The sequence below is a fragment of the Papio anubis genome, chromosome 12, assembly GCF_008728515.1.
Source record: "Papio anubis isolate 15944 chromosome 12, Panubis1.0, whole genome shotgun sequence".
Classification (NCBI taxonomy): Eukaryota; Metazoa; Chordata; class Mammalia; order Primates; family Cercopithecidae; genus Papio; species Papio anubis.
In genome coordinates, this window is record NC_044987.1 from 53,069,176 (window position 1) to 53,091,338 (window position 22,163).

Here is a 22,163-nt window from a genome sequence, read left to right on the forward strand (position 1 = left end):
GTGCTTGAAGATAGGGCCTTCAAGATGGGATTAGAATCCTCAAAGCGACAACAGAGGGTGCTCTCTCTCTCGTGCTCTCTCTCTCTCTCCTCCGTCATGTGAGGACACAGTGAGAAGACAGCCATATGCAAGCTAAGAAGAGCGCCCTCACCAAAACCCAACCATGCTTACACCCTGATCTTGGGCTCTAAGTCTCCAGAACTGTGAGGAAATAAATGTCTGTTGTTTAAAACACCCATTCTATGGTATTTTGTTATAGCAGCCCAAGCAGACTAATGCAGGAATAATAAAAGTGCAAAAGCACCTTTGTCATGAAAATAGTAACACTTCTAACACTGGCATGGAAGTGTTTCATAAGCAGTAGCTATGACTTCAAATGACCTGAAGCCATAAAACACAATGTCTGAGTGATAAGTACACAGGCGATTGCAATAATATTTTTTGGTTTTCTATAACCTTGAAGTATTTAATACTTTAAAATAAAAGAATCCAAACTATATAAATCTGTGTGTCGGTAATATGAATTTGAGATGGACAAGATAAGGACAGGATAACACCTTAGGGGTCTATTTCGCTAGTGCTGATGAGTTGTGATTGGAATTCAACTAGAAGAGTGGCAGAAGGCAAAGAGAAAGAGAACGAGATTTTAAGGAATACTTTGGCTATATAAATGACAGGGAGGGGAAGGAGGGAAAGATGATGCCTGGGTTCCAGAATACTGAGTGGAGAGTGATGTCATTACCTGAAATAGGTTTTTTTTGCCTTTTTTTTTTTTTTTTAACAGCAGATTTTGTCAAAGAAGATGATATATTTATCTTTTAACCATTTTCATTCTGAACTCATGATTAACAATGAGCAGAAACATTTATTTCATGTAGTGATTTTGGTTTTGCTGTTTAACTTTGTACCACTACAAGTGCAGACTCTAGGAGCACACACGTGTGATACGTATACTGAGACAGAAACACATAGTTAAGAGAAATTAGGGATCATGTAAATTTCAGAGGATGGAAAAGTTTTACAGGAAGATGAAGCTCTAGATAATCCACAAGAAATATGATATTCTCAATACAGGTGCAAACCATTAAAGTCACTGCTGCAAAAGTGGCTCTTAGTTTAAATTTGTCAGATGAGATTTCCAAGATCGTAGCAAAATACAGCCCTTGAGTAGCATCTATCAAATAAATTAGATGAATTTATTTGTCCCATTGTGTACCTAATATCTATATTTAAATGAAAAACAGAGGTGAAAATAGTTTATATTTTCTTAATTGTTTTTAAATTATCAAAGTTATAATAGTAACTAGAAAATTTTAAGGTGACAATAGTAACTATAAACATTTTCTTGGCCATGCCAGAGTTTAGAATTATTCTTTGTGTAAGGGAAGAACAAAAGATAAAAGACTTCAAAGCAGAGGAGACGTAGTGGAAGTAAAACCATCAGAAAAGTATTTTTCTGTGCTTTGGCTAAAGCCATTTCTCAGCTTATAGTTTTGATAAATTCAGCATCTGAGTTTAACAAATACTTGGGAATAGGGAGCTATCACACTTAAGAAAGGAGAAAATAATAATTACAAGACTATGAATTAATTTGAATTTTGAGTTTATGTTCTGTAATTTTAAAATGTTTCAAATATTTAGGAACTAACATGAGTACATGCATTGTAAAAATTATTAGTGAAGAAATATTTATTCTTTCTATAAAATATAATATTTTGTTATGTTATATTATTATCAGCTGAGTTAGAAACTCTTATTTTTTATTAATAACTTATTTTATTGAATTACCTGGAATCAAGTCTTTAAGTAACTATGAAAGCCAACATCTTTCAGATTATAATTTAAAAAAATAATTACAGTCGTGAAGGTCCAATTTGCTCATTATTAAGTTAGTAATCTAGCATAAAAAATTACTACGTAGGTACTTTTCATTATTAAAATGCCATCAAAAATCCTAAGTATCTTTTACATACTAGATGACTTAGTGCTAGAAACATTTTACATTTTCCTCTGTGTCTTACATTATACTATATGAAAATCTAAGATATGTATCACACATTTCAGGGAATTCTCATCTATTTTCTAAATTTCACAATTTTTATTTTTGATATTTTTTCTTCAGGTGGCTAAGTCAACAATTAAAATTAAATATATTTATGTATACTTATTTAATGGCATCAATATTTCATGAATTTTATTCCTCACTTAAAAAAAGACTGACCTGGTATTTATACCAGAAGGGGCAGCCTCTGCCTGTTATGGCTTCCATGATGTAAGAATTGCACTGCTTGCCTCCCAAGTGCTCAACTGAAATGCTCAAAATTCCTATTAGTTTTAATAATATTTCTAAAAATGTATATGAGTTTTCACTTAATAAGGCATGTACACCTGTGTTAACTTATTTGAATCCAAAAGCCAATAATATAAAATATTATGATTTACATTACAAGACTCAGAGAAAGGAAGGAATTAAACCCAAGTCAGCTCAAAAGCACAATTCATTAACCAGAGAACCAGGATTCAAATCTAACTAGTAAATGCTGAACCAAGACAGAAACTTTCATCTTATCATTCCATCTTCTGTTTTATTTTGTTGTTGTTTTTTTTAATCACATGAAAGTTCTTCAGGGGAACTCATTATGATTAATTACTTTATTATATAAAGAGTCCATATAACTGGCTGAGGAAATGCACATTTTAAATGAGTTAAAGGGCTTAATATCACCATTAATTTATTCTTTATTTCAAAATAACTAAAAGAGTGGAATGTTCTTAATTCAAAGAAATTCTAAGTGCTTGAGGTCATGGATATTCCAATTACATCAATTTGACCATTACACATTCCACATGTGTATCAAAATATCACATCATATATCCAATAAATATGTACAACTATGATATATACATAAAAATCAAAAGTAAAAAGTAAATTTAAAAAATAAATGCTTAGCAAATAAAGAGAGCATTTAATAAGCTAAATGATCATGCTAGAAGTGAAACATACTATTTAAAATAACAATAAAATAAAAACTTATGCGTATTATATCCAAAGATGGCTTTAAGAAAAATATTTAATGTTATTGTGATTGTGGTGAACTTGGAACATTGGTATATTCTTGAGAGAATTACTGGCAAAACAGTTTTGGAGAGCAATTGGTAATATTTGTTTGTTTACAACATCTTGAAACATATTCTGTAAATATAATGCAAAAATAGAAAATGTCCGTTCGTGTTCATGGGCATGCATTGCTGGCTTCGGTGCTTAGAAACTAAAGGTAATCACAGCATTCAAAAATGGAAGAGTGGTAAACTATATTATTTCTAATGTATGAAATAATGTGTTTTCACTTAAATTATAATTATAGATGCATGAAGCAGCATAGAAATGTTTATGAGTTGATGTAAATTGAAAAAATAAACCAAAGATGTTTATGTGTGTTAGGATTGTCACATGCAAAATTATATACAAGTATACTGTTAAAATGTGGAAAGAATACTATTACTTCTGGTAAGGTAGTTGAAGGTGTAGGTAATTTTTTTCCTAACACTTGTAGTAATAATTATTATAGAATATTTAAAAAGTAGTACAATAGATAGGATAATAATCCACATTACAATTGCTCTAAAAATGCAAAATTCACATTTGACTCCACCCTCTCCTCACTCCCAATATGAAGCCATCATTAAATCTGGACACTCTTTCCTCAGACAGATCTCTAATTTACCTGTCAAGTTCCTCCTGCCACCATCATGGAGCAAGCCATCACGATTGTGTGCTTTGATTGCTGTAACAACTTGCTTCCACTATTGTTCCTTACCATTCCAGTATCAATTCTAGCATCTCTCCACGTTCAATTCAGTTTTCCTTCCATAGAGAAACCCTTGCTCCCTTCATTAGATCATGCTTTTTCTCCCCTCTGAGCTTCCATCCAGTTCCTCTGCTTTTCATTCCACTGCTAACACCTACTTTATTTATTTATTTATTTATTTATTTTTTTTTTTTTTTTGAGACGGAGTCTTGCTCTGTCCCCCTGGCTGGAGTGCAGTGGCGCGATCTCGGCTCACTGCAAGCTCCGCCTCCCGGGTTCCTGCCATTCTCCTGCCTCAGCCTCCCAAATAGCTGGGAATACAGGCACCTGCCACCGCGCCCGGCTAATTTTTTGTATTTTTAGTAGAGACGGGGTTTCACCATGGTCTCGATCTCCTGACCTTGTGATCCGCCCGCCTCGGCCTCCCAAAGTGCTGGGATTACAGGCGTGAGCCACCGCGCCCGGCCACTAACACCTACTTTAGAACCTATGTACACATCACTAAATGCTCCCTCCTGAAATTGTATGCTAACTCTTTTTCTTCTTTCCGCTTGTAAATTCTGAGGAGGCCTATGGCTCAATCTCTGGTTCTCTTACCTTTTCCCTCCTGCCTCTCTCTTTAGCTGAATTTTTCTCAGTTTTATAGCTTTGAATTTCATATCAATGCCATTGATTTCCAAATTTATCTCCAGCCCCAAACTCTTACACAAGCTATGGACTTGAACATACCATGACCTCTTTGGCATCTCAGTTACAATAGGCATCTCTAATTTAACATGTCCAAAAAAATACACTTATGATTTCCCGTTCCATGACCAATAGCCCACTCCTCTCTTATTCTATGTCTCTGTAAATGGCATCTTAGTTTACCCAGCTGATCAGACCAAAAACCTAGGTGGCATTCTTAGATCTTTGCTTTCCCTAACAACCAACCTCAAATTCATCAGCACATATTTTTGTCTTCTAACTTCAAAATACATATCAATCTAACCACTTCTAACCAGGCGCAAAACCAGCACTCTTTTCTAAGCATGATGTTAAAGAAGCCATTGATGTCTCTTTCTTTTTCTAATTCAATAACCCTTTTAATTGTCTCTCTGTTTCCATGTTTGCCCCCTTTATTGCCTATATATTCCTAAGAATGGTGTTTTTAAAAGGTAAATGATCACGTCATTCACCAGCTTCAGACCTGCTGTTGACTTTCCATCATCCTGGGATCAAAATCCAGACATTTTACTGTGGTCTGGAAGGCTCTACATTTGCTGGTCCCCATTTATCTCCCTGAAATCTTACCTTATACCGCTCACTTCCATGCCACCTCTCTTCCAGCAACAAGGCTTTTGTTATTCTTAGAATCCTCCAAGCTCTTGTCTGTTTCAAAGCCTTTTAAATTGCTGTTTTATCTGCCTGGAATTGTATCCTTCCAGTTCTCCATGTCTCACTCTTTCCTATCATTCTATTATCTATTAACAGATCATTCTCTTGGGCTTTCTTTGTTTCCTCCATCATAAAAAAATCAAGTCTGTTAGTCCCACCACATCCTGCTTTATTTTCTTCATAAAATTAATTTGCATGCCTCATGAGGGCAGGGATTGTTGGTTTGATTCACTGAAAAATGCCTAGAACCCGCTAGTGTCTATGACACATAGTAGATGTTCAACAAATATGGGATAAGTGAACAAAAAGCTTTATCATTATAAGTTATATCATTTGTTTTGTGGATGTCTCCTTCATTAAAAAGCAGATTCTGTCTGACTTACATGTGAATTCCCAGTGCCTAAAACTATGCTTTGAATATAGTAGTCTCTCAAACAGTATTTGTCAAAATTATGAATAAATAGCTTTTCCCCTATCGCTTCATTACTTTATTCCTAACTTCAAAAATACTTTCACTTTATTTTTTTATGTTAACATGCAACTAAGCATTTTTTAAAACTCTGTTGGCAAAACTGGGTATCTACTGTTAAAAAAAATCTACATTGATCCTACACTGAAAAAAAATTTTTAGAGACAAACTTTGTTGAAGTATCTGAATGCTTTCTACTTCTCATGGAAAGACATACGGAAAGTGACCACAAATTTGAAAATATCTGCTCTATACTGTGTCTGCCAGTTGTCCTTGATTATAACAGATGTCATTCATTTTTTTCATTTAAACTTATCATTGTTCCTTACCAAAAAGTAGCTTACTATTTATTAGAACTAGGAGACTTTGAAATGCTGAATTGTGAAATTCAGATGATAGAAGGTTCTGCATGTCAGACTAATAATTCTTAAAACTGTCAAGCTTAGCACATCCAATTTTTGTGTAACTTATGTCTAAATCCAGTGACCCATTTAGAATCATTGACTGCCTATAACCTATTTCAGGTTTGTAAATAAATAAACCTGAATTTATTTATTTGTGTATGTATTTATTTATTTATTTATTGAATGGGAGTCTCACTGTATCGCTCAGGCTGGAGTGCAGTGGCACGATCTCAGCTCACTGCAACCTCTGCTGCCTGGGTTCAAGTGATTCTCCTGCCTCAGCCTCCTGACTAGCTGGGATTACAGGCACCTGCCACCACGCCCAGCTAATTTTCGTATTTTTTTTTTTTTTTTTTTTTTTTGAGACTGAGTCTGGCTCTGTCGCCCAGGCTGGAGTGCGGTGGCCGGATCTCAGCTCACTGCAAGCTCCGCCTCCCGGGTTCACGCCATTCTCCTGCCTCAGCCTCCCGAGTAGCTGGGACCACAGGCGCCCGCCACTTCGCCCGGCTAGTTTTTTGTATTTTTTAGTAGAGACGGGGTTTCACCTTGTTAGCCAGGATGGTCTCGATCTCCTGACCTCGTGATCCGCCCGTCTCGGCCTCCCAAAGTGCTGGGATTACAGGCTTGAGCCACCGCGCCCGGCCTAATTTTCGTATTTTTAATAGAGACGGGATTTCACCATCTTGGCCAGGCTGGTCTTGGACTCCTGACCTCGTGATTCACCCACCTCGGCCTCCCAAAGTGCTGGGATTACAGGTGTGAGCCGCTGTGTCTGGACTAAATTATTTATTTTTGAAGATAAAATTTTATTTTGAAAGAGAAACTGCCTTTGAAAGTTTAGCGTATTAAATAGGGTTCTTTTTAGGTAAATTATAGTAAATTGTTCCACTGTCGCTTTTATAAAAGAAATGCTATACAGTTAGTAGACAAGTTGTGCAAGTCTGGGAGAATGTTTTTTCAATAATATGTTTCAAGATTTCAGACTGGTGTCACTACTTCACTACCTTCATGAATGTCATTATTAAGGCCATTTCATCACAGGTCCAAATGTACTGTTAGAATATATGTTGCAATCTTGACTGCAGAGCCAGCAAGTAGATAATAAATGAATATTCCATTTGATTATCACTATAGTGAGAAAATCTGATTGTCAATCTAGTTATTTTGGTGTCCTCAGAAACAGAATTAGCATAGAAAATAGGTTATTAGGTTCTGATAAGATTTTGAGTTTAGCCATTGTGTGTGTATATGTGTCTCAGGAATAACAAGAATGAGTAAATGAGTAAACAAATCCCCCAGGTAAAAATACCTAGATTCTAAATTGGCTTCTAGACTCACTTAGGTTAAGTTTATCAATCCAAGTCGTACACATGTTCCATATATGGTGGGAAAGCAGCTTGGGAGCTTCCTGTGTCTTGGTGTTTGCTGGTGACCTCACCTCTTCTGCTGAGAATGTGAAACAGCATGGCCACATAGTGGGGCAAGGCCCAGTGGGGAATTTCCTCTGCTCTGCTCCAGTCAAGACCTACTGTCCCTATCACCAGCAAATAGGCAGCTATTTTCTTTCTCTTCTGCTTACTTGACATGTCTTCATATACCCCATTATCACACTTAACATTGTCTAAAGTGCTTGATAAATGATAATTTTTATTATTATCAATCTAAAAATCCCATTTTTCACCTTTTCTGAGAATCTAGGAAAGTTCCTGTCATATACAGTTACTCAATAAATTATTTGATAAATTGTGTTTTCTTGCTAGAGTTCATTGTACTGGAGAAAAAAAATAAAACATTTGAATTCCATTTTTAAGTAGCATTGAGAAAAGCTCATTAGAATATAATAATCTGTGTTATGTAAGTAAAAGGTAAGGCACATAAATTCAGTTTCCTTGGACTTTGAAGAAAAATGTGCATTTATTTTTGCATAGCAGATTGAAAATGCATGTTTCTGGGTAACATCTAGCAAGACAAAATGTATATGTCCTTGTAAACCAGGACTCTTAAAAAATATTTTGGACTAATGTTTGCTAGAGAGAATTTAGGGTAGATTAATTCTGCTGAAGAGAAGGTTTGGGATTATACTTCAGTTAATTGTGACTTTACTTGCTTTTCACTTGTTACACATGGGAATTTTTAAAATATTCAATGAAATGATGTTTTTGATAGTCCTTTGGAAGTTGATTTGCTTGTTTGGGAGAATTTATTGTTATAATAATGTTCTACTTGATAATGTGAAAAAGACTATTAACAAAATAAAGGTTTTGAGATTGAATGATTCTGTCTGAACATCAGATTGCTTTTACAATTAGACAAGCTATATTTTTAAATGTATAGTCCTAACCCATAGTAAATATATACTTGGTTGCAAATATTTTAAACTTTGAGAACTATAAATGAATTTGTAGGTGATATAATTTTTAATATTATCCCATATGTATAATTTAGAAATGATTTTGTTCTTTTGTACATTTTATTTAGTATTCATTGATTCAACAATATTTACTAGAAATCTAGAACTAGAGATATTAAAATGAACATTTATTGAGTTCCTAATACAGTGGGATAGTCAAAATAGACATGTTTGTGTGTTTGCAGTTCTTCAAATTTGTTATTTTTATTAACATTTAGATAAAAACAAAAGCCAATTCAGAGGGGTATCATGTCCAAGATTATAAAATGTATTAAACTAGTAGAGCTAGGATAACACACACACACGCGCGCGCGCACACACACACACACACGTCATATTATTAAAGGGACATGATATTTAAGTAAATGAGCAACTGAGCCTAGGACTGTTCTTTTGGGATGAGAATCTCAACACTGCCAGTTTTTAGGAGTGAGGCCTTAGCCAGAATATTAAAATTATCTGTCTTTTGACTTCTATATTGTTACCCTACAGTATAAAATTGCTCTTAGGATTGAACAATTAAAACATGTGAAACACTCAGATTCACATGTCACAAATTAAGTGCTCAATAAAAAACTAGTTATTATTTTATGATACTTAGTGTTTTCCACTGCCCAATGGGTACAATTTGAAAGACTAGCTTTACATGTCTGCTAAGGCCTTGACATTGTTGGCTCTTTGTGTTCTCTCCTGCTCTCTGTCTGGCCTAGACCCCTCACCTGCAATAGAGACAAGCGTGTAAGCTAGCAGTGCTTGCTAGCACTGTGACCTCACAAAGCCTTCTTGAAAAGCTAGCAACTTGTGTATTTCCTGTCTAATATCCTCACTGGCATTTGAGAACAAGACATTAATCCCTGAAAATTAATGACTAGTAATTTATTAGCAAGCAGTTTTAAACATGGAATTTTCTATTCTAACATTTTATTGGAAATTGAGGGGTTAGTGTAAAGGGAGTGTCAATTGAAAGCTTTAAGCTAGAAAATTTAATAATGAAGAATGACTATTTTCAGATAGAAAATCCTGTAGGATTCTGGTGACTATCAGGATAAGCTTTGGGTCCATGGAGAATATTCATTACAACGGTCATATAGTCAAACCCAATATATGCAAATCTGGTTGTAGGTCATGCAACCACAAACAGATCTAACAAGAATGCCCAATATGTCAATGCCCAGAAGCAAAGGTCCAACTGGGGTTAGAGGTATGTAAAATCGCCTATGGTCACAAAATCAAATGTCTAACCCCAGTTATAATTGAGGAGAGAGAAAAGTTAGAATTTTCAGTGCTAGTTTTTAGCCCACTTTCTTGTAAGGAACATGAAATTGGGCACTCAACCTCAGATTATTAAAACAGAGGAAGTAGCAGATGGAAGGAAAGAAGAAAGGAAAAAGTGCATTACACTACTTCTCTAGCCCCATTTATTAGAAAAATTTCAAATGCGCTTATTCATTCCTAGTAGTAGAAGCAGTGCATTCAAAAATGATTAATTCTTCTGTAATCTATTTTTGATAATTAACCTATCACTGGTTGACAGGAAGGTGCAGAAATCAAAGAGCAAGATCAAGTCTGTGGGTACTTTATTATTATATTCCCAATATGTTTATTTTATCTCCTGCTATGTGCCAGATGCTTTTCTAGGCCCTGGAGATACAACAGTAAATATATGAGAAAGCACTGACAAAAAAGACTTCCATTTTATTATTATTATTAATTATTATTGTCATTATTATTTAATGCAACCCTTCAAATACATTTTCCTTCCCTTTTTATTTAACTGAAAAGTATCCTGAAATTACAAGGTGGAATGCTTTAAAATAGCAGGTACTGTTTACAACAATGTGAACCTGAGTCTTCTAAATACATTGTATTGCGAAGTAAATTAATTAACTAATTAACTACTGAAGCGAATATTTGCATCTGCTATTCATGGCTCCTATTTCAGATCTGTGTCTACATCAAAATGCCCATCTTTTTTTGGTTTACAGTACTAATATTTTAGAAGGAAATGTTACAAATTTGAACATACTTCTATATTAACAATTATTATTATTGTTATTATTATTTTTTCTTTTTTTAATTTATTTTTTTTTCTTTTTTATTATTATTATACTTTAAGTTCTAGGGTACATGTGCATAATGTGCAGGTTTGTTACATATGTATACTTGTGCCATGTTGCTGTGCTGCACCCATCAACTCGTCAGCACCCAACTACTCGTCATTTACATCAGGTATAACATTTGGAGTCTTGCTCTGTCACCCAGGCTGGAGTGCAGTGGCGTGATCTCAGCTACACTGCAACCTCTGCCACCTGGGTTCAAGCAATTCTCCTGCCTCAGCCTCCCTAGTAACTGAGATTACAGGCCTGCACTACCACGCCCAGCTAATTTTTGTATTTTAGTAGAGATGGGGCTTCACCATGTCGGCCAGGCTTGTCTTGAACTCCTGACCTCAACTGATCCACACACCTAGACCTCCCAAAGTGCTGAGATTACAGGCATGAGCCACTGCAGCCGACCAAATTTTTATATTTTTTAGTTTGCAGCTCTTTATGTGATTTTCTCTGTGACAAAGCATTCCAGTAAAGAAAGAGAGAGAGGATTCCCTGTAAAATAAAAAGAAAAAGTTTTCAAGTAAAGTGACTCTACTTTCCAACGTCATTTACCTTAGCAAGTTTTTAATATGTGTATACCATTAGACAAGTTTTTTTTTTATTAACCTCAATCTTTATTTTTTTAATTATCAAAAAAATTAATACCTACCCTACAGGATTAAATATGAAAATCTGGCATTGCTTAAATTTTTATATGGTGGTTAAGGAGAATCAATACTGACTAAAAGGCCAGACTGTAAGCTAATACGTTGTGAAAGAACTTTTGAAATGATAAGCACTTATGGAATTTTGTAATCTAGAAGAAAACTTAAAATTCAGATGGACTAGTGTTATGTTCCATGCATGAATAATCCTAAGAGGGTAAGATCTATTATTAAAAGTAGTTTGATAGAATGGAAAATCAGTCAACTGAGAGTAGAGACCAGAGTTCTAGTTCCAAATCTGGATACCCTTAGCATATTCATTTTTCTCTCAAGGAAGCTTCTCTTCATCTATAAGAAAAGACCAGATTAACTCTCCAAAGCCTGACAACCCGGCCTAAGCATCTGTCATCTGCTCTCATGTTTTCATTTCCATTTCCTTCAGCCTTTCTTCATCATGAATAAATGTCTCACTCTTTAATACGTTTTCCTCGATTGTAAAAGTATTTTTCTGTTCCATAATTCAGTATTGTTGCAACCTAGCTTATGTATAGTTGACAATAAAGAAACAATAACTGTAGAAAAATTTTGTTATTGCTTTCATTGTTATTGTTTTTAAGAAACAAGAAAAATCACGGATGGAGGGTTGGTTTAGATTTTTAGGATTATATGAGTTAATGTAGAGATCTTAGGGCAACAATAGGTATATGGTAAGCAATCAATATTAGCTATTATTTGTGTTTGTATTAGATTGAGTAATACTTTATTACTTTTGATAAAATATAGACTATTATGTTTTTAATTATCTAATTAAGACATTTTAATTATGGGAAGTTTGAAAACATAGAAATAGGTAAAACAACAAGAATAAAATAAACATTATTAATATCCCCACCAATTAAGGATAGCAACTATTAATAGCTTGCTATGTGCCATTCAATATTTTTCTACGCACAGATATGTTCAGAAACACACAACAAAATTTTTCTAAACTATTTTGAAACCAAATTGTATTTTTACTTAAAATATGATGAGTAGTCATTGTCACTAAATATTATTTTCCAGGCAGTTTTTGTGGCTATATGTTATTTTATTGAGGAGTTGTGTCATAATTTACTTTACTAGAGTCTTATTATACCATCAGATTGCTTGGAATTTTTAAATTTAATAATGCTCTAACAAACATATTTGTGTGTGTGTGTTGATTTCTGTGTATTTGTCTGTACATATGCATCTACGTACACATATATTTCTGGTTATTTCCTTGGCGTAAGAACGTAGAAACAGAATTGAATGGTCAAAAGGTAGGCACCTGCTAAAGGCAGACTTTTTGAAATAAAATAATTGGAATGCTCATGCATTATAATCAGAATTACAGAATTTTCCACCAATTTCTCATAACTTATTCTTCCCAACTAACGTGAGAGAACAGAATCGTACACATCTCAGCTGTATGTGCAATTTCTCTACCAAAGGAAACATTAGACATTTTCTAGAATGTCCTGAACAAAGTGAAGGTTAAATGAGCAATTATAGAAAATAGATTTTGGGTTAGAACCATGAATCCCAGATATATAATAATAGCGTAAATTCAGAGGAAGCCTACATATAAAGATAAATAGGACAACCAATTAAAATCAAATGATTAAGGCAATTTATGTTATTCTCAGTTAAAAAAACATTTACCAAGACTCTACAAAGTAGAATCAATAACCAAAGAAGCATTCACATTTTGAACAACACTTGAAATTAGACACAATTTTTAATTTAATTACTTTGTATTATGAACTCATTTGCACCCCCTCAATTCGTATGTTGAAGTTCTAACTCCCATTGTAACTGTATTGGAGACAGGGCCTTTAGGAAGGTAATTAAGGTTAAATGAGGTGATAAAGTGGGCCCTTAATATCCTAATCCTGTAGAGCTCATGTCCTTACAAAAACAGGAGGAGGCACCCAAGATTTCTGTCTCTCTCTGTGCACAGCAAGGCAAGGTTATGTGAGGGCGTCACTAGAAGGCAGCTAACTGCAAGCCAGGAGTAGATTCCTCCCCAGAAACCTAATCTGCTGACACTTTGACTTGGGACTTCCAGCCTCCAAAACTGTGAGAAAATGTTTCTGGTGTTTAAGGCCACCCAGAAGGTGATATTGTTATAGCAGTCTGACCTAACACATATACTTTGTAAGGTCTGTCTATAAGCTCAACTGCAATATAACAAACAAAAATTCACCAGGGAAAAAAAAAACACACACACACAAAAAAACACACACAAAAAAACCTTTTTTTTTTTTTTTTACCTGAATGAATGCTGTAAGTTGTACATAAGAAGTATAAGTAAATGCAAGCAGACTAAAAGAACCATGTAACCACGGCAATAGTTCACAGGAACAGAAGGCCTTCCCATAGCTGAACATCCTGCTTTTCATAAGGACATCTCAAGGAAGGTGTTATTATCAATTGGACCTTTTGTTAGATGTTGTGAAGCACCAGCACCCAGATTCCTCTTTCATTAAAAACATGTTGCTCTAGCTCTGGTGAGCTGTCAGGCAACAGCCTTCAGCTATCAGCTCCTCAGGGATTGCCTGGGCTGCAGAGGGTTGCCTCATTCAAAATCAAGCCTTGTCCCAGCATGGCCCAATTTGAGTGACTAATCTACCAGGAATATAAAGGCCTGGTCATCAAATCTTACCTTGAGATAATTTATAGGGGCTACTCTAGCTCCACACCTCTCAATTTGGTAGGCAGAGGCTGTAGTTAGTCACATTGCAGCTTGACTTCTCCTTCTGTCAAATTCTGCTTCCCACCCATCTCTTCTACAGGTGCTGTTCCCAAGGGCACACTTAAATAAATATCCTGCATGCTAAATTCCATTTCAGAGTTTGCTTCCTTGGGAACCCCACCTGTGGTAGAAAGCGGGTAGAAAAAGGTTACAATAATATTTGCAGGTGCTATAATTGCACCACTGCCTGATTGTCTTTACTTAAAATGGCCCTGAGAGGAACTCTGTGCCCTTTATGCTAAGCCAATTGGCTCACAAAACCAGACAGACCTAACAATTGCGGCACAAGACCATATTTGTCTGAATTTTTCCCCTCTAGTTGTATAAAATATGTAAGAAATCAATAATAAATGTACTTTGTTTTCAGTAAACTCTTACTATTAGTTTACTATGGATTATTCTTGTTCAGAAAGTAGACTGTATTCTCAACTTGATATACATATAATTAAAGTTATACTTAGAGGTTCAATAATTTGAAGTTCAAATTGCTGTTAGATTTTTTCAAATAGGTGTGATACTCACAAAGTAAATAATCCTATTCACTTATATTTTCTGTTGGATTGGAATTCTTGTGGTCAGTTTTCTTCATTTAGCATGATTCTCTCCTTCTCCCTTCTAGCATTCGGTCCTGCTTCCCCCTACACCCAACAGACAGTTCTTCCCATCTTTCCCAGGTCTCCAAATCCAGGTTTTGACACTTTACTTCTATATGACATTGAGAAGGTTCACTCAATTTCTCTGAGCCATAGTTTCCCCTTCTGAAAAACAGGGAAAACCTGTTTAAATGTGATAACTATGATATAAATTAAATAAGATAATATATGGAAAACACAGAACATAATACCCAATGCATACCAGGGATGTAGCAATTTGTTTTTCTTTATGTCTTCTTATGAGAGAAGCTATGAGAAAATCTGCAAGAAGAGAAAGACTCTCGGACCCATGGCAAACAAACGGTAGGTGTATTGAGATGGGGGCAATCTTTCTTATTTTAAAAAATTCAGTTCACTTATGGAACACTACTGTGTGCTAGGTGTGTAATGATGTACAAGATAAACTCTCTTGACTCAAGTAGCTAACTGTCTACTGGGGTATTACAGACAAGAAAAATGGTGATAAATGATGAATGGAATGGTGACTGCATTTATAGGAAGAATGAAGTAGAACAATGCTTTCCTTTATTCAAAGCTATGTTTCTTAAAAACAGTAACAACACACAGAGGCAGAGCTATGTTGCCACCCTGTATTAACACAAAGACAGTGTTGACTATAGGTATACGACTTGCATCCAAAACAAGGGTGCTACTTCCAGCACTAATATAAAGGCTCAACCAAGGGAAATTGCAAAATATTTCTAATCTTCAAGCCTAGCCCCCAATTAGAACACCTTGCATTTCCAAGTCTGACACAACACGTCTTTGTAGTGATGTTAACAATGGACAAATTTGTTGGCTCATGCCTGTAATCCTAGCACTTTGGGAGGCTGAGGCAGGTGGATTGCCTGAGCTCAGGAGTCCAAGACTTGCCTGGCCAACATGGTGAAACCCCGTCTCTACTAAAAATACAAAAAATTAGCTGGGCGTGATGGCACATGACTGTAATCCCAGCTACTCGGGAAGCTGAGGCATGAGAATTGCTTGAACCCGGGAGGTGGAGGTTGCAGTGAGCCAAGGTCGTGCCACTGCACTCCAGCCTGGGTGACAGAGTGAGACTCCATCTCAAAAATAATAATAATAATAGTGAACAAATTATGGCAAGAAAATATGCATTTAAGTGGTGGCTTTCATGTAACAGGAATTGTTGCAAATTGAAAAGGAAAGGGGTGTATCTTTATGAAATATTACTCCAAAAACATCCATTACTTTGTGTGACAAATACAAATTTACATACCCATTACTTGGACTCCTTACCCCACCTTCGTTGCAAAGGACTTACTTTTAATGAAATAAACAGCTCAGTGACTGTCATTGATTCAGCATAGTTTTCTGGGCACCTCTTGTCTTTGAAATGGATTAAAATGTCAATTGCCTGCATTATTTTCTTTTTGTGCTGTGAAAAACAATGCAATTATACAGTATGGTATACAGTATTATTTCTATGAGGAAAAAAATAACTTAGAAGAGATTAGCCCTTACTTTTGATGGAATAACACTCTTTGGAATTCGATATAGCTTGCAGGTAATAAAAGTGAGGTCTTCTTTGATTTATCACCAGGAATAAAGGAGAAAAATACCAAACCAAAAAAGAGGAAGTTGGGACAGGAAGCATTTTGGCAGAAGACAGAAAGCAATACACTTAGTATAAGGAGATAAAATGGAATTGAATGAATGAAGGAAAGGAGAAGACAAGGGAACAGTATTGAATATGTGCTTAGCGCTTTACATTTATTCTCCTATTTACTCATTACAATGGTCATTACAACAGATAAAAAACCTGAGGCTCTGAGGATTTAAGTTGCCTGCTCAAGCTGGCCCAGTTAGTAAAGAAACATTAGAGTTTGAGCCCAAATCTTCCACAATCCAAACATTGTGCTTATTCTCCTTAAATGTGCCAGATTTCTCAAAAATCTCCATTTGTATATAACAGTCCTTCCATTGGTCACTCTGAAGCAAATCCATCATACTTAGCAGCTTGAGTATCTGTGGCTTCAATGTTTACTCTGTCATCTTCATCATGCAGTGAGAAACATCATGGTTAAAGAAGAGAAGAAAATTAACAAGGCTAGCTTTATGCTTTCATTGAAATCAAAGTTGATCTTTCCTGGACATAAAACCTCCCCATTTTCCCAGATTTCAAGTTCTCTTAAGTGGAAGGGTCTGGTACACAGTTTCTTCCCTCAGATGAAGCTAAAATAAAAGTTGAAATAAAAAAAAGGAAAGCAATTTAAAAATAAAAGAACAGCTGGAATCCCTGAGTGTGTGTGTCAGCAGAGAGGAGGAACTTGAAAGAAGTTTTCCAGACACTGGAAACAGCACAAGCAAAAGGAGCAAGAGGGAACATCTCATGTTTGAGAAACTGGGGGAAGAGCATTTTACTTACAGCTGAATCTAATAGATGGATAATATAGTATTAAATCCAGTTTATGGCTACATAGTACTTCATGGTGTATATGTACCACATTTTCTTTACCCAATCCACTGTTGATAGCACCTAGGTTGATTCCTGGTCTTTGCTATTGTGAATAGTGCTGCAATAAACATACAAATACGGCTGTCTTTTTGGTAGAACAACTTATTTCCTTTTGGATTTATACCCACCAATGGGATTGCTCGGTCAAATGGTTGTTCTGTTTTTAGTTCTTTGAAAAATCCGCAAACTATTTTCCACATTGGCTGAACTTATTTACATTCCCAACACCAGTGTATAAGTGTTTCCGCACCCTCACCTGCAGCTGTTCTTTTTTTGACTTTTTAATAATAACCATTATGACTGGTGTGAGATGGTATCTCATTGCGGTTCTAATTTGCATTTCTCTGATAATTAGTGATGTGGGCATTTTTTTCATCTTTGCTGGCCACTGGCAAGGTGTCAAACTATAGGAAGCCTAAAAGAAAATCTAGGAAACACCATTCTGGGCATTGGCCTTGGGAAGGAATTTATTCGTAGGTTCTCAAAAGCCATTGCTCTGAAAACGAAAATTGACAAGTAGGACCTAATTAAATTAAAGAGCTTCTGCACAGCAAGAGACTGTCTCACAAGAGTGACAACCTACAGAATGGGAGAGGATATTTACAAACTATGCATCTGACCAAGGTCTAATATTCAGAATCTGTAAGGAACTTCAACAACTGAACAAACAAAAACAAATAACCTCATTAAAAAGTGGGCAAAAGACACAAACAGATACTTCCCAGATACTCTTTTACATCTCCATTTTTACCTTTCATCAGGATGAAAAGACCTGACTACATCAGTTTTTTCCATTACAGGAAATTTAAAGCACTAGATAACTCTTCAAAAATCGTACATAACACAGTGGTAAGTTCTCATTTGTTTATGTAGATTTTTAACTATGCTTACTTTACGTAAGCTCCTCAAAAACAGACTACATATTTGTGTTATTTTCATACTTACCATTGCATCCCTAGGATGTAGCTTTACTAAAAGTGTAAGTGAATGAATAGTAGATATGCAATAATGTTTTCTCTCTTTCCTTGGAAACATTCTACCACAGGAAAGCTTTGCTTCTTCCCTTTCTCTCAGTAACTGAATAACCTTGTGATATATTAAAAAGGCCATGAACTTTGGCATGCTTCCAGGTTTGAATCTTAGCTCTGCCACTTAATGTTTGATTTTGTGTAACTTATTTACTCTTGGAGCCTCTGATTACTCCTCCATTAAAATGGATATACATTTATATCTCACATTTATGTTCCAACTCTTAGTGAAATACCAACAAATCATGTACAGTTAGCAAGTGTCAGTTCCCAAACTCAATGCCCATGTCTTCTTCCTCACAAATAAGTTTGGTAGATATGTAGGTGTTTGAACTGGAGGTGCCCTTGCTGCCACCAGAGCATAAACTGGCTTTCAGGTGCTCAAATGGACGGGAAGTAATCAAAGTTTTACCTCCTCTTTGAAGTCATCCCTAGCTAAAAGTGATTGTTAGTTTAATCACTGCCCATGGACTCTTTTGTTAGAACCACATGGTTTCATACTTTATTTAATTCTAGTTTTCATTTTATTCTAATTGTTTAGAATATGTGTACTTTCCTTTTTTTGTTTAATGAACAACTATTTAAAATCTATGAAGTACCTGACACTCTACTAGGCTTTCTGGGGTGATTCAAAGGTGAGGTGGACACTATGATTAATCTAACAGTCTACTGGCAGAGGCAATGGTGAAATTAAAAAAAAATACAGTGATGAGAAAACGTGAATACATAATTATAGAAATCCTTTGTGAGGCAAGGTTACTGTATATCAGATACTGTTCAAGCACTGCTGGGAGAAAAGAAAAATGTAAATGCAAAGTCATGTTAAAGTGCAAGGGGATGGCATGTGCTGTGGTAGCTGCTGTGCCCAGGGGGCTGGAGGATTGTGGGTACAGTAAGTCCTCACTTAAGGTCCTTCATAGCTTCTTGGAAACTGTTATTTGTAAGGAAACAATGTATAAAGAAACCAATTTTACATAGGCTAATTGATATACAAAGAATAACTAAATTCCTACAGTCACAAAAGTCACCAAACTTCTAAATAAAGCTAAAAAACACTTGTAATTTTAAGTATGGAAATAAATGTGAACTATACATTTAGGAAAGATTAATCAAAAGAAGGAAGATAATTATATGCCTGCTTCAGTTCAGTGTGACAGGTGGCTAGAACCCACCCCTGTAGCCCAAGATACAAGGCAGGAACTGACCCTGGACAGGATGCCATTCTATCTCAGGTAGCATACACACACTCACAGTCAGACCGGGACAATTTAGACATGCCAGTTCACCTACTAACATGCACATCTTTGTGGATTTGGAAGAAAACCATAGAGTACCTGGGGAAAACCCACAAAGAGATGTGGAAAACATGCCAGCTCTACACAGACAGTGACCCTGGCCAGGAATTGATTTTTTTTCCATCAATGTTATAACAAAATGACATTTAACAAACTGATATATTTCAAATATCTGTTGTCTATGGAAGAGTTGAAGGAACTGAGGCTGCCCAGAAATGGATGGATGAACTACCCAATGGAAACTTTGCCATTCACTCTGTAAGTGTTCAATTTTTTTTCCTAAAGCAATATGCTGATGTCAGAAAACTTGTAGCAAAAAAAAAAAAAAAAAAAAAAAAATGACATGTTCCCAAGCATGTTTGATAAAGGCAAAGTTTGTCTCACAAATGTTGGCTTCCTCTCAAAATTGTGTCTTCCATAAGCACAAAGAACACTTTTTTTTTCCTGTGCATCTCCCTAAACATTTAAGAATGACAGGTACAGAATAATCCTCAACACATTAAACATCAGTTACACAGTAGGCAAACTAACATTTGAATTCCCAATATGACATAAGTTATTAGATATAAGAAAACAAGGCATTAGTTACTTAAAGTACATGTAAGTAGAGCTCTCCGGGTCTGGAGAACTTTTATATAGATTCCGCCATTTGTTCTCATGATATTCCTCTAAATGGAACGGGAAAGGAGGGAGGCAAACATTAAATATGTACTTTGAAATCTTGATAGGCTTTATAGACGTGACTAACCTTGTAAGTACCCTTAAAAGTTGAGCTATATGGAATCCAGAGGCCTCCTGGGTATCCTCAAGTCTGGCTCTGTCCAGTCATATTTTTCTATGTTTATACCCACAAGATCTTTTTCTAAGATGAATGCTGATGTACCAACATCCTGAGCTAAAGAGTGCTCTAACTCCTGAACAATTGTTGATGCATTGTTCATCTAACTAAATAATATCCATAAAATAGAATCAAGACACCAGTATAGTAACAATTTTTGTTTGTTTGTTTGTTTTGTTTTTACTAGTTCTGTTACCAACTCTTTCCATCTTTTTTTACTGTTCCATTTTAAAGAGACTGAAACAAATTTTTTTTAAAAAAGTATTTGGAGTCAAGATGTTCCTGTTTTGAGGTGCACACCTTAAAATTAGAAAAAGACAGTGTGAAAACTTGCCTTACATGGAGCAAAATGGTTTTAGTGCAAGGAGCATTAAATTCTCTCTCTGTCTCCCTCTCTATTCCTCTCTCTTTCTCTCATTCCTGTTCTTAAACTATGTCCCCCTTCAATATATCATAACCCATAAGTGGGAGTGTCAGTGGTTCATATATCCTCTAAGAAGCAATTGTTAAGCACTTGTTATGTGAAAGTTATTGTGATCAACACTTGAAATAGAGAAGATGAACTAGACTTTGAGTTATGGAGAGAAACTGGGTGTAAATTTCCTCTCTACCCAAAGGAACTGGCAGTGCTTAATTAAGTTTCATGAAATGAAAACAGTAAGTACAAAAAATGGCACTAAGAATAAAGTTCACAAATTAAGTATTTGATATGATGGTTTTCAAAATGTGGTCCCTGACAAGTAGTGTCAGCAATATCTGGGAACATATTAGAAATACAAGTCTTCAGGCTTCATTCCATACTCACTAAATCAGAAATTCTGGGAGTGAGGCCTCACAGGTTTTTTTTTGTTTTGTTTTGTTCTGTTTGTTTGTTTGTTTACGAGACCTCAGTTGACTCTATTAGACACTAAAGTTTGAGAAGCACTTCTCAATGTTAAATAATTGTTACATGTTATTTAATTTGACTCTTACAAACCTTATACGTCAAACACTACTCTATTTTTGTATTAGTTGTCAATTGCTGCTTAACTCATCACCCCAAAACCTAGTGACGAAACAACAACAAAATTATTTTGTCATTATCCTTCATGATTCTTGGCGTTAAGTAACCTTGTGGTATATTCTCATCCAGCATCTCTAATATGATCACAGTCAGTTGATAGTTGGGACTGGAATGATCGGAGGGCTTGCTCACCGAGTCTGTGTCTGGGCTGGGAAGAATTAAGTAGCTGAAAGCTAAAAGAGCTGCAACTATTTAGGCATCTATATTTTAAATATAGTCTCTCCATTACAGCAGCTTCAGGATAGCTAGAATTTTATGGCATTTCAAAATAAGAGTCTAGAGAGAAAAGAAAGGGAGAGAGAGAAGCGGGGAAGGAAACAAGGAAGGAAGGAAGGAAGGAAGGCAGGAAGGGAGGGAAGGGGAGAAGGAGGGAAGGGAAGGGAAGAAAGGAAAGAGGGAAGGAAGGAAGGAAGGAAGGGAGGGAGGGAGGGAGGGAGGGAGGGAAAAAGAGAGAGAGAAATGGAACCTTTGTCAACTTTTATGACCAAGCCTCGGAATTTACATGTCCTCACAAAGGCCTACCCAGGTTGAAAGGGAGGGTTAGAGAATCCACCTCTTGCTGAGAGAATTGGCAAGTTATGAGAAGAGATGGCAAACTAAAAATATTTTTGCACCCATCTTTAAAAATATAGTCTGTTACCGTCTCAATTTTTCAGCTGAGAAAATGAAGATGGAGTGAGGTTAAACAATTCGCCCAAGATTTCACAGTTAGTAAATGATGGAATAGAAAGTGAAGCTTACAGTTTTTATCAACATGTAATTCTGGTTTTCATACTGCAACTTTCAGACAAGGGCAGACAGATATTTTAC

At 35.7% G+C, this 22,163-nt stretch overlaps 3 long non-coding RNA genes across 5 annotated transcripts in view; 1 reads left to right on the forward strand and 2 right to left on the reverse strand.

Moving 5' to 3' along the window:
* Nucleotides 1–22,163, forward strand: part of LOC110741317 — a 2,275,404-nt gene that overhangs the window by 558,090 nt on the left and 1,695,151 nt on the right. The window lies entirely within an intron of this gene.
* Nucleotides 10,973–13,994, reverse strand: LOC116269808. The gene is made up of 2 exons (XR_004177645.1): nucleotides 13,911–13,994; nucleotides 10,973–11,072 (listed from the first exon to the last, which is right to left on the reverse strand). It is a non-coding gene; the product is annotated as an uncharacterized LOC116269808 (long non-coding RNA).
* LOC110741250 lies at nucleotides 14,017–21,572 on the reverse strand. Of its 2 annotated transcripts, none has more exons than XR_004177643.1 (5): nucleotides 21,486–21,572; nucleotides 16,136–16,194; nucleotides 15,936–16,049; nucleotides 14,523–14,758; nucleotides 14,017–14,121 (listed from the first exon to the last, which is right to left on the reverse strand). It is a non-coding gene; the product is annotated as an uncharacterized LOC110741250 (long non-coding RNA). The 2 variants fall into 2 exon arrangements; XR_004177642.1 differs by having other exon boundaries at nucleotides 16,136–16,197.